At 51.6% G+C, this 13,333-nt stretch overlaps 1 long non-coding RNA gene across 1 annotated transcript; it reads right to left on the bottom strand.

Moving 5' to 3' along the window:
• Window positions 1-654: 654 nt before the first annotated feature.
• On the bottom strand, window positions 655-11,794 carry LOC134012914 (uncharacterized). Its single transcript, XR_009928650.1, has 8 exons — window positions 11,737-11,794; window positions 7,220-7,273; window positions 6,016-6,069; window positions 4,253-4,298; window positions 3,227-3,280; window positions 2,788-2,832; window positions 1,249-1,302; window positions 655-683 (listed from the first exon to the last, which is right to left on the bottom strand). It is a non-coding gene; the product is annotated as an uncharacterized LOC134012914 (long non-coding RNA).
• Between the last annotated feature and the right edge of the window lie 1,539 nt (window positions 11,795-13,333).

The raw sequence follows: 13,333 nt of genomic DNA, 5'->3' as shown, positions 1-13,333 counted from the left end.
GCCGCCTGCCCACTTGGCGTCACCCGAGCGCGGAGAAGACGCGAGGTGCCTTGCCGACACTTGTTGGTGTTTACATTGCGGCTCACACTTTTTTGGAATGAAAGGACGCTGGCTACCTTCTCGTTGTGTTGGAGCGAGGCGTTGTCTGGTAAGCCCTCGTCAGTATCTTCAAACAAACGTTCACCTGAATGCCAGTGTTGGCTGCAGGGTGATCCATCTTGTGGTGTGTGTTTAAAAAAACTAAACTTTTCATTGACATGAATGTTTTCTGAGGCTTTTGGCATTGTTTCCCCTAGGATTTGAATAACATGCATTGCACGCCACAGGCAAAGAAGAGGCCTTTGATTTTTTCAGGTCTCTCAAGGATTGTTTTCAGTAGAGTGCGATGGTTTGGGAGGGGGGGGAAGGGACCAAATGTACACGATCATGGCTTGCATAACGCTTTTGGACCAGAACCCCCCTCCCCACGTTCCTGTAAAGAGCTCTACTCACGGACAGCAGATGACATGACATGAAATGGTTCCCCCCCCCCACAGCAAATGACTTCTTCCCCCACAAATTGGAAGACAGTTATTGACAGATGACGAACGCAGGGTTTAGATTTTTTCATGGGAGATCTTTCAAAGGTTATCCATTACCTGTCTGCCTTTGGGTCCTGTTTTCCCGACCGGACCGGGAATGCCCTGGAGGAAAACAAAAAGGTCAACGTGACGTCACTCCCCCCAGGTGCACAAATGTCCTGCTCCTGGGCAATTCATCTGGTAACAAAACTATGACGTCAATGTGGAACATATGGGTTACAGAGTAAGCCTGAGTTGCAGTAAAACTATAAACACCATAATCTTCTCCAAGAAAAAGAAAGTCATTGATTCTCATATGAGCATTGCATTGTGGAAAGTATAGTTCTTACATATTTTATTAAGTCCCAAGGGTGCAATCAATGTCCATGAATCATTGTTCCCATCATATATGAATCAAGTAGCATTCGAAACCATTAAGAAAATAATAGACTTCCCTGTATTTTATGACTCTGAAAATCACAATAAATTGCCCTTAGTTGGATCATTAGCAGTGGAACATAACGTCTAAGACCCCTTCTGTACTGTGCATAGAGGAGACTTCATGATACCGACACATGGCCAATAACATGAGTTTGCAACCCACAGGGACTAAGGGGGCATCTGGTTAACAGGAGGTTGGGAGGTTGAGGTAATTAACATGAATTAAATAAAGTACAATGCCACATACTCTCTCGCCCTCCAGCCCTGGTGGTCCAGCAATCCCAGGAGGTCCGATGAAGCCCTGAAACACACAACGACACACACACATTTTACGAATCTGCTTAAAACCGACCTTTTTAAGCAGTTTTTTTTTTATGTTTTATGATTATACATTTGACTTCTTACTGTACTGTAGCACTTTGAGTGCAAGAAAGGTCCATTACAAATACTGTAGTATTCATACATTGTACATCATACATTAAACTTGATTTATTATTATGAACTGGCCTGTTTTATTTAGTTCTGCAGTAGTATCCATGTGGTCAGGGGGAGATGGAGCAAAGGCCGTGACACAGCAGAAATCTACCATGGATCTTGATAACCAGCGTGATTTAAACCTTTGGCTAAAAGACCTCAGCAGGTCTGTCCTAAGACCATCAAAGCCAGCAGGGGCCCTCTGGCCAGGTAGAGTAATGGAAGTCCTATGTAGGCCATAGCCCGGGCCCCCCGAGTCATCTCCTGTACATCATCCGTCTGTCATCCGGACGCCGAGCCCCCCCCGAGTCCTGATTTACCGCTTCACAGGTCGGCTCGTTCAACAACAGGTGCCGTGGTTTGTTCGACCCCCTCTCATGCACGTTTTTCAGGCTATGCACCAGCCCCCTCCCACACCCGACCCATGTCTCAAAAAACACATCAACTGTGTGAAATAGGAGTTTTTCACAGGGTGGTGGGTCAACCGGCGTGTTTATCCGGGCCCCGTAGAGATGTATCAGGAGGTGCCTTTTGGAAACATTATTCCTCGCTGACAGGATCAGAATAGATCACCTTGAAATCCTACGGGGCAACTGGGGAGTTGACATGAGCCTAAGAAGTCAAACCTCATCGCTTGAACTCCACCGTCGCCCCGCGGAGACGGGGAACACAGGGCGACGAAGGGGTGGACACTCGAGGAGAGAGGGAGCGAGGAGAGAGAGGGAGCGAGGAGAGAGAGGGAGCGAGAGGAAGAGGACAAGAGGCATTCCACAATGCGCTCTGGAATTTGATTGGTTATGTTTTGGGATTCTGGGTAACTGGTATTGCATGGCGATTCAGACAAAAACAATGAACTGCATGGGAGATGCCCCCAAAAATATTCTCTCTCTCTCTCTGCCAACATCACGTTGACCTCGTTCTCACTTCCTAACTCACTCTCTCACTAATCCCTTTCTTTTTGCCTTTCTCCAAGCTTTGACCCTTTCTCTCATACGCTCCTCTCTCTCTCTCTCTCTGTGTCTCTCTATCTCCCTCTCCCCCCCCCCCCCCCCCTATTGTAGCGCGGGGCATGCCTGTGCTTCCTGAGAGGGAGCAGCCGAGTGTAGCCTCGCTCCTCATTGAAACCCGCCGCAGACCCAGAGCCAGACCCCGAGGAGCTCCCAGCCCCGTAAGCACGCGGGCTGTTGACATTAGGCAGGTCCCAGACCAGCCCCTGCGGAGGCCACGGGGCCTGACACCGTCTAATCCTTTCAGGAAATGAAGTAGAGGCTCGGGCAGAGCGGGGCGGGGGGGGGGAGACAGGAGTACTTACACGTACACCTTTAGGCCCTGGGTTACCTTCTGGCCCAGCCAAACCCTGCAACACAGAACAGCTGGGTGAGGAGCGGTTATTGTGACCGTGCACGCTACAGAGAGCTATGGGGGACACACAGAGCAACAAACAATCTCTCAGAAAGGTCATGTACTTCAGAATTATATTACTAAGTGGCTAGTTTTGATTGACAATTCTTGAAAGGCAGAAGGCATGCAGTGCCAATCATGCTGTAGGTCAATGGCTATGCTATACTTCCTTGTTTACAATGTTATCCATACAATATTATCCATGTTTCAGATAGTTTCACATTTTGCTCATTGCCAGCTGAAGCAGATTGAGGGATCAGGCAAAGGCATTTTTGAGTGTCATTTTAGGGAATTGTGGGCAATGCAGTCAACCCAAGAGGATGGAGGAATCTGGAGTGTATTCACTGCACCTGCCTGCCAGGGTAACCTGCAGCCCCAGCCACTCCTGGCAGTCCTGGCACACCCTGTAGTACAGAGAGAGAGAGGGGGGGGGGGATGGAAGAGGAGAAAAGAGAGAGAGAGAGAGTAAGGGGATGAAAGAGGAGAAACACAGACCCTTGCCAACACAGGAATAAAACAAGCACTGTTCCCCTCACCGTGCTTCACTCCTCCTTCACTACCCCCCCCCCTGCCCCCCCCCCCCCAACCCCACCTAACCGTGAGTGCCTCCCTCTCTTCCCGCCCTCCGCCCCCTCCTCTCCGCTTTCAGGCTCCCGAATCTGCTCCTCCGACATGGCAGGGAGTCGGTCTGTCTGACAAGGGAACCGAGCCGAACTAGGAGCTGTCATCACACTGCCATCTTGTACCGGGAGAACCAATGCCGCGGTTCAGACTTGTAAGACCCCCGACCCTTGTTCCGTCCCTCCTCTCCTCTCATTCCTCCCCCCCCCCACCCTGGCCCCTCCGTTCCTCCCGACTCCTCGCATGCCACCCTTCTCCTATCCTCCTGTCGTCTCCAAACCCCCCCCCTCCCTCCCTCCGCGGTGTGATCGTCGTAGGTAACACAAAGACAGTGGCACCTGGGCCCTGAAGTCGCACCAACACCTCGCGGAAATCACCGGTTTTACGAGCCGCGCGCAGCATAGAGGCCGTTCGACGTCTCAATAATTGTAGGCCTGTAGTCTCGTTCGGTGGAGAGTGAAAGGAAAATGGCCGAGATGAAAGGATTCTCTGACACGGGCCAGCTGAGCGAGTGAGGTAAGTGGCTGGTGACATACAGGCCGCAGCTGTGTCTCCAAATGTGTGTGTACAAGTGAGACACAGTCCAGCCCCCCCCCCCCCCCCCCAAGCAGGAATAGGACGCTGCATGTAGCTAATTTTTGAGGTCACAGCTTACCCCTGCATTGCGTCTGTAAAACCAAGCGTTTACAAAATGGAGGTCTGGCAGCTCAAGGCACAGCGATTGCGAAACATTCCCCCAAATAGACGCTACTCACTTGTTCTCCTGGTAGACCCGCTGGTCCTGGATTAGCCCTTCGGACCCTGCAACACAACACAACACCCAATCACAAACAACGTCTCTGTGGCGCGTCACGTGACCCGTTCTGTTGCCACACGTCACAGCGCGAAACCCCGTTTCAACAGCATCCAGGAACAAGACCCCCAACGTGGTCTAAGAGTTACGGAACATTCCGGAGCTTCCTCTCAGCACCCAGCAGTCTGGTGCCATCAAAGGTCAAAGGTGGCTGCGATTTACTGGATGACCCGTTGTGGAAGGCTATTTTTACTGCTAGTTACAGAGCACGACAATGAGAGAAAATGGTGTGTGATTTCATTTTCCAGATTACTAAAGACTAATTCTAAAGTCTTTGAGTCTGAACTTCTTTAAGACAGGCAGGAACTTGAACCGACGATCATGATTGCAAAGAATGAAGAAACATTTAACATCAACACTGACAGACAGCATATAAATAGTTGGATATTTCATTGAAAGCCTAGATAGCTTGCTACAATACACAGCCTTTCAGTATCCCTGCCAGATTCTACATTTAGTTAAATAAGCACTTATTCTAGGATTAACGAATCATAAATCCTTTTCAAGTGCAGGTTTTTTGTCCACCTCAGCTGTTTCTCCTCCTGTCAACGGTTAATATCAACAACAGATGTTTATGGCTCGAAAACAAAAGGGTCAAGGTCGGGTCGCCATCTTTTCGGGCACAGAGAAAGGGCTTTTCGGGTGGTGAAGAAGCCCTTGTGGCGCTTCCTAGGTTGTGACATATGAACCTTCACACTCAATATAAAGCCCACTGGGGGGGAGGGAGGGAGGGAGGGGGGGGGGGGTGGGGGAGCTTAGGCCCCGAGTCAGTCATTTCCTCTGAAAATACCTTGTGGGGGCACAGTTCATGTGCTGGGTATTAGGTTCGGCTACTGCAAACACCAGGTCTGCCTCATAGGAGACAAGGGCAGGTATGTGGAGACAGGCTCAGACCACATCATTAACTCTCACATGTACCGGCTTCGTTCAGGGAGACGCACCCTTCGTCTTCCACAGATGATCTGATAACTGTTAAGGAACACTGGACACCAAGTGCTGTCCAGTTCAATGACACTTGCTCAATGAATTAATACTGTGCAGCGTTCATTGGAATGGATGTTGGTAGGAATGACTGAAGTCGGGAGCTCTGTGTGTGTGTGTGTGTGCGGGCGCGCGTCAGCACTCCTCCTTCCTCCCCCTCCTCCTCACGCCATTTGCTCGAAGAGGCATCGGATGGTGCCTGTCATCGAGGCCGTAACCTCTTGCCGAGGGGCCTTTCCTCTTAAAGACGACCCCTGACCCCCCGAAGGCCTCTCGGGTTCATGCGTGGCGGGAGCCCGGGCCGCAGACGGGTCCCGTTGCAACGCCACATCCCCGTGCCGAGAGCAGGGTGGGCTTGGAGGGGTTACCCCCACCACCACCACCACCCCCAGCCTCTGAGACAGGCTCTCTCTGTGGAGGGGTAACCCAATACTAACCACAGCCCAGCTCCAAAAGAGCCACCGCTAGCGCGTGGCTAACAGCCTGGGAGCTTATGCAGTGGGCGCATCAGGCGTTAGCCCCCCAGCACGGAGGAGAAAACAGATCAAGATCCCCCTTCCGGAACTCTCCACTGCATACAGCATTCGGTTAAGCGTCGGCTGGTTTCCAAACATAAGCCGAAAGTCCAAACCGGCAGGCAAAACGAACGTCTAACCCCAACCCCCCTGGTCGTGGTTCTCTTACCGTTGGACCTGGGAAACCGCCTGGACCAGGCAGGCCGGGTGGGCCTCGCTCGCCCTTGGGGAGAGAGAAAGAGAACCAAAATTAGAAGCTCTTCTTGGGTTTCGGGGCATGACGGTATACTCTCGTCACGCCCAAACCCTTGTGTGTCAGGATAGAGAAGAGAGAAAAGATAGGCGGGAGGTCCGACACCAAGTGATGTTCTGAGGACAGTGGGGAGAGCCAAAGCACAGAGTGTTACAGTGTTAGTGGTCGGCGTTTAGAAGAAGACGAGGGGCGAAACGAGATGGGGAACGAACTGGAGCGCTGGTGAGGTCTTCAAGCCGGGGGGGGGCCCATGGACAGCCTACAATCTAGAAAACATCTGTAATCATCCCCGAACGGGATGTTGCACAAGTCCTGTTTTCTCCCAAAATTCGTTGCAAAGGCCCTTCTCTCTTTATGAAATAGCAGACATGGTACAAAAGCAGAGATTTGAAAACAGATGAAGGGAAGGAAGGAACTGCCCCAGCTGGGAAGACATGCAGAGAAGAGAATGATGGATGGCGAAGGGGAGGGGGAGAGCAAGGCTAGCCAACAGAAACAGCATTCAGATTGCAGCTGCTAAAGCCGACGAGCTATTGGCTAATAGCTCAGCCAGGGCTCTAGTGAAACGTCTGCCGCAAGGCCGATGGCTGGATATCTCGATTCGGAGTCCGACAGGGGCGCCGCAGTGTCAGATAAGAGGTATAATAAAAGGGAATTGGTTCAAAAGCTGTAAAACATCCTCATCCCGCTTTCACTTTCGACCAACGAAAGTGAATGTTTGACACACAACGGCAACATCGTGAACGGAGATAAAGGCGAGTTAAAAATAGATACGAGTTGAATCAAAACAGTAAGTCAAATATGGCGGGGAAAGTGAGGGGCTGGGTGGGGAGGGGGCGGGGCGGGGGCGCTGGCGGCGAAACGGTGGGGTGGCAGGAAAGGGGAAGGGCACTGAAAGATCTCGGGAGACGACGTGTGAAAGGACGCAGCAGAGTGTGATAGAGAGAGAGAGAGAGAGAGAGAGAGAGAGAGAGAGAGAGAGAGAGAGAGAGAGAGAGAGAGAGGAAGAGGCAGAGAGACACACAAAAAAGGCGGGAGAGAGGAAAAACCGAAGGAGACAGACAGATCCATGCTGACTGGGCGCGAGTGCGTCTAGCCAGGCAGCCCAGGACCCCTTTACCTTCTCTCCTGCCGGAGCCTGGCCTGGAGACAGTCCCGGGTCGCCCTTTGAGCCCTGTCACGGGGGAGATTTACACAGGTCAACACTTATTTCAGCACCCTCCAACCCCCACCTTCTCCCAACCAACCACCCACCCACCCTATCCTGCCACATGGGCAGGGCAAAGGGCGATGGGTCAACTCGGCGACCGACGCCTCGCACAGTGGCGGGTCCGTTACGATCGCCACCCGATTCCCACACCCTGCTGTGGCGGGCCGAAAAGAGAAGCTCCGAGGACGGCGAGTGACGCCGGAAATAGCCGTTCCCACAGCCAGGGGCTTTCTAAAGGAGCTTCGGCCCTGATCGGGAGGAGTTGGAAGGCCCTAATGTGAGGGAATCAAGTGCACTTTGATAACTGGTTCGTCTCTGCGGCCCTTATTGTGTGTTTGCGTTGTTCCGGTGTTGTGCGTTTTGAGATGTTCTTTGTTATATTTAAATGTATTAATTTGAAATTCAATTCAATGAATTTGTTATTAACTTATTTTTCTATGGAACCTGGTGAAGGCAAATTGAAGACACATTTCCAAAAAATAAAATGGCTACCTTCTGTGTCTTCTAGCACTCTTCCTCGAAAGGAATACAAGAGATGTCCCGGCTTTCCCCAGAGGCCAAGTCCCCTTTCTGTGTGATCTACGCTGTTCTCCCGTGACTTAGGGACGACAGGGCGATCTGCTGTGTGTGGACAGGCTCGCTTGAAGGCGCGATGGAGGAGATGACTGAGGTATTGACATGTATGGGCGGCGAGGACGTTTCCCCTAAGCCTCTCTTTCAGCCCCGACTGACACTTGTGTGTGTCAATGACGGCAGGAGCGACAGAGAAAATCTCCGCTCTGTGGAGGTACAGACAATGGAAACAACAGCCCTAAGTGACTACTTAATGCCCGGCAAATAGAGGAAAGCCAAAACGTTCACAATAGACCCGACTACGTCTACACACGCTTTGCTTGCATGGCCTTCGATGTTTTCGTTTTGTTTTTGTTTTTTTACGTGAACATAAAGACGTTGAAAAAACTCTGCCCCGTCCTCAGCGAAGTATGAACCGTTTCTTCCCACACATCGTGACATCTACAACAAAACGAGACTCGCCTCCCGGCGTTCGGGATCAAAACACGACATCCGACGCGGCGGTCAAAACAACGCGTCGCATTTCTAAAGCGGGCCCCCTTTTTGATTGACACGAGTGGGACAAAACAAGATTTCCTTTCAAGTGCCGTGACCCCGGCCGGCCTGTGGACCGCACGCACCATAATGATGTCATACTTCTACACCAATAAACGAGCCAAACACTCTGCCCATGGGAGGGGTCCCCACTTGAGGTGAAACAGCATTTCAGCCAAATCTCCCAGGAACATGAGCCAAAAACCAGACCCATGTTCTACATTCTCTTCTGGAGGGTGATGCACAGACTAAGAACACAGGGCTGGTCAATGCTAAACTTGGTTAAACTCATGCTAAACATGAGTTTAACCAGTAACCTTGAAGAAACCTTGAACACGTTTGTCTTTGTGGGGTTGATTTTAAACATGGATTTGACTGATGGCATTGAGCAGCTTGGTTGGGAAAAGAGGATTACCCCCACAACAGAGGCGGAAGCGTAACCTCGACAACCTCTGTCTCCGTGTGAAACATGGCAACAGAGCATGACTCACTTCGTTCCGATTCTTTCAGGTTCCCCGAGCGCCTCGTCATAACATTTCATGCTCGCACTCAAACAGACCGTCAGTGGAGGCTTTTAGCGAATCGCCAGAGACTCCTCACACATAGGGCCGCTTGTTTTGTATTCCTCCGTCGCCCCACCAGTCTTCAGAACACGGTTCACAGGATGGGGGCCTTCACCCGGACAGAGACAAAGAGCGCTCTCTCCGCCCCCGTCTCCAGAGTGACTTTGGGGTCTGAGAATGACTCATCGATGCCGTGCTAGCGCCAGTGATGGACCAGCGTTTCGCCAGGAGTCTTCCAGCAATCTCACATGGCGTCCTAGCAAGATCCTAGGTCACCCCAGAACACATTTATCCATACCCCAAGCCCTCCATCTGACAGATCAGAGAGGACAGCAAAACATTCCTGTCTTTGTGTGTGTGGTTTGGGGGAAACATATTCCATGTAGAAAAAGAACTCTATTCTCTCCAATTGCACGAACAAGCCTACATTTATTCATTGTAATCCAGTCAATAAATCAAATGATCCAAATGCTGTGAGTGACAATGAGGAAATCCCATTCTTCCTTTGTTCAAATCCCAGGGATGGAACTTTTTTTCCCAGCCACCAACTAAAGAGCAAGATTGTGTGGCAAATCTATGGACTGCAGGTCTGGTTGGGTTAACCGCAGAGCCCCAGACACCCTGGCCCTGCTCCCCCCCGGCCCCAGCCCACATTCCCTGCAAGCGTGGCCCCCCGTGCGTCTGACTGTCTGGGAGAACCACCACCAGGCCTGGGTTAGGCCCCGGAGCAGCCATCTACAGCCCCTTTACGAGCGAGACGCTTCCTCCCCTTGGCGTATTAAAACCTCAGCACAGCAGGGGGGGTATTGGGGAGGGGGGGGGGGCGGCGGGGGGGCAGTAGCACTGCTCTGAAGACCCCCCACCAACCTTCAACACTGGACTGGGGGGGGGGGGGGGGGTGGGGGGGGGGGTTAGAAGTGTTTGGGTGTGGAGGTCAAGGGTTCAAAACCCCATGGTGGTGAACCGTGGAGGTAAAACCCAGAAGCTTCTATCGGCGCCCCAGTAAAACTCCAGCTGCTGCCCTGGTCTATACGACGAGGGAGACGCTGAAGAAATGGATGCCGGCCTATAAGCTACCTCAGATACGTACAGAAAACTGTTTACTAGAAAAGCGAAGACGTCTTTCATGAACCACACCAAGCCTTCGAACGAGCTCCCTCGCCCTATCCATCGCCGGGAAGAGCACATGCCCTATAAAAAATGAGAACAGTCTGAGAACACGCTGCTCATACTCCGGTGTGTGTGCGAGAGAGAGAGAGAGAGAGAGAGAGAGAGAGTGTGCGAGAGAGAGTGTGCGAGAGAGAGTGTGCGAGAGAGAGTGTGCGAGAGAGAGTGAGAGAGAGAGAGAGAGAGAGAGAGAGAGAGAGAGAGAGAGAGAATGGCATGTGTGTGTGTGTGTGTGTGTGTGTATGTGTGTGCGCGAGTGAGCATACTTTCTACTTTTTCCTGCCTGTGCTTCACCTTGGTGTTGACTACAGTAACTGAGGTGGAGAGATTGATCTTGTCAACTTCTTCAGCTTCAAGCTTGTGGGAGGGGGGGGCTCTTAAAACCATACATAATGTACACTAATGATTTTAACCACCTCCTGCCCCCTTCCCCACCCCCACGACTCCAAAATGACTGGTGTTGTAAATCATCTGTCTCTCCCCCTCTCTCTCTTATCTACAAGACAAAGAGATGGATTGTGGGAATGATTCATAGGGAGTCTGTGAGGATCAATGGATCTCATGCAGAAGGCCCAAATGCTTCTCTGTCACCAGAATGACTTTCCAGTCAGTCCTGGAATCGCAGCATTTCTACTTTTTGGATGAAAGTTTCCCGAGGAGAGCACATGTTGCCATGGTCCAAACATTTTCTCAATCATAGTCACTCGTACTAAATGTTCCACATCAAACGCATGGACACAAATCCATACAACCATCTGTTTACTGGGAGGGTATTAAGGATACAAACCTTGTGTGACAAACCGTAAACTGGAGATGTGTGTTTCAACTAGCTTCGGGTCAACTCAATCTGTCTGTCATTTCAAAGACCTCCGCAGCAATTCTGTGGACTACAAAGCTTCCATCTGTTTCATTCTCCAAGTGGTACCGATGAATCAACATCCAATTCTCCAGCATGTGTTTTTCCATGCACCTATCAAACAACCCCCTTATCGCCCCTCCCCTTTAATGCCTACTCAATCAAATGAGAGACACAGCATTTTCCCCTCGTCCATCAGCTAGGAACAGACAATCAAAATCCTCTGTCGTGCCCAGGGGGCATTTTCCACCCAATAAAAACAAAACACGGCTACATTCTCCTCTCACTGGCCAAGACAGGAAACCCAGTCGTCATTTCAAGAGACACAGTGTTCTGAGCGCCCGACTTTCAGCGTGATGTAGGTGTAGTTCCTGTGTCTTCACAGAAAACATGTCAACGAGGAGGCTTTTCTTTCGACGAGGTCAGCGAATCGTGACATTGACTCCATGGCCACGCACTGTGTTGTTTTTTTGGGCTCCCAGGACTACGTCTCCTAGGACTACGTCTCCCAGGACTACGTCTAACAGCGTGCCCTACTGGAGAAGAGGAAGCAGGGGTGGGGGGAGGGGGGGGGGCGGCGTGACATTGAACATCGCAGGCCTGCGTCTGAAATTCAGAGGACCAGACGGAGACCTCTAAAGACAGCAGCCCAGACACTAAGCAGGGCCGGTTTCTGTCTGGCTTCTAAGGAGGGAGCTGGGGGTGGATGCTCAGCCCAGCACAGGGACACTCACCTTCAGTCCGGGAGGGCCAGGTACACCAGGGTTTCCATGCGGACCGGTGGGACCCTGAAACAGACGAGCATGCATAGAGAGAGAGAGGCAAGACAGATTAGCCAACAGTCCATCACAATGACAGCACAGTATTTCGTTTTCACAACGTCAGGTAAGACTGAAACCCTTGCTGTGGGGAGAAGGTGGGGCTGTGTACAATATGTGAGCTATAACTCACATATTGATCCAACTATTACGGTGCCTGATCTTGCTGGCTGGTGAGATGGAGAGAGACGAGAGTGCAGCCGATACATTATGTCACGCGTTTGGACACGTGCCAAGCCTGTGCCCGTCCTGCGATCACAGGAATGCACCCTCGCCGCACACGGAAGGGCACACCCACGCAGGCTTGCGCACGCACGCACGCACTCCCTCACACACACGCGCTCACACCCAGTCGCGGAAGAAATGGATTTCCGATGAGCTTTTGTTGTCAGCAGAATTACTCGTGAACTTTTCTTCATCACAGTCCCAGATGCATGTATGAACACGCACACCCAGTCCATGCACACACACACACACACACACATCTGCACCCCTGCTGTTCCCCGTTTTGGGCTGCTTTCTCCGAAACACCCACGACACACTTGAGGCATGAGGTCAGCCTTCGCTCTCTCATTTTCAGAGTGATCAGTCAGCATGCATGTCGGTGATCAGCCGCTACCAGACTCTAAATGATGGGGTAGAGACCCGCCAAGGTCTCTTTACAGGTTCTTTCCTTTGACACTTGTTATTACCCTATATTTCACCCCCCCCCCCCCCAACACCACCCACCCTCACCCTCCCTCCCTCCCTCACACACACAAAGTTCCTATTCCTCAATCTCTAGTGTCTGGTGCAACTGAGGCCATGTGGTTTTTATAGCTCAGAGAGAGAGAGCGAGAGAGAGCGAGAGCGAGCGAGAGAGAGAGAAAAAGTAATGCTGTCCTTACTGTGAGTAACCCCCCCCCCCCCTCCTCTCACACACACACACACACACGAGAACCTTGATCATATCGCTGCCTCTTTTCGTCTGTTTTCCCGACCTTCCCCTTCCCCTCATTCCATCCATCACCCTTCTCCGCAGGAGCAGATGGTTTCAGGGGGGAGCTAAAAGTGTACCCACCTGGGGGCAAGGGGGGAGGGGGGGCGCCCTGGTGGCTCACCAGAGCGCCTACCGTGGAGACCCAGGCCTAATCGCAGGAGCACCGGGTTCGAATTCCACCACGGGCCATTACCTTTGTGTCTTCCCCAATCTCTCTCCTCCATTTCCTGTCTCTCTGTAACTGCAACTATCGGACTAAAGGAGACGTGCCTTTAAATATATATCTTTCAAAGTGTACTCACCAGAGTCGTGTGTGTGTGTGTGTGTGAGAGCATGGGACAATCAGTCACGTCTGGGGGGGGGGGGGGGGGTTGTTGTGTCCACAGTGCTAAGACAGTAGGCTTGTAGTACCCCTACAACCTACAACACATTAGCCTAATCACAACACCAACTACTTCTCTGACTGTTTGTACTCTACGGGCCACCATACTGTACGAATCCCAAGCACCTTCCCAGAAGTTACCCTTTACACTG

Source organism: Osmerus eperlanus, chromosome 26, assembly GCF_963692335.1.
Source record: "Osmerus eperlanus chromosome 26, fOsmEpe2.1, whole genome shotgun sequence".
Classification (NCBI taxonomy): domain Eukaryota; kingdom Metazoa; phylum Chordata; class Actinopteri; order Osmeriformes; family Osmeridae; genus Osmerus; species Osmerus eperlanus.
The sequence above is the reverse complement of the archived record's forward strand: the minus strand, read 5'-3'. Positions and strand labels throughout refer to the sequence as shown.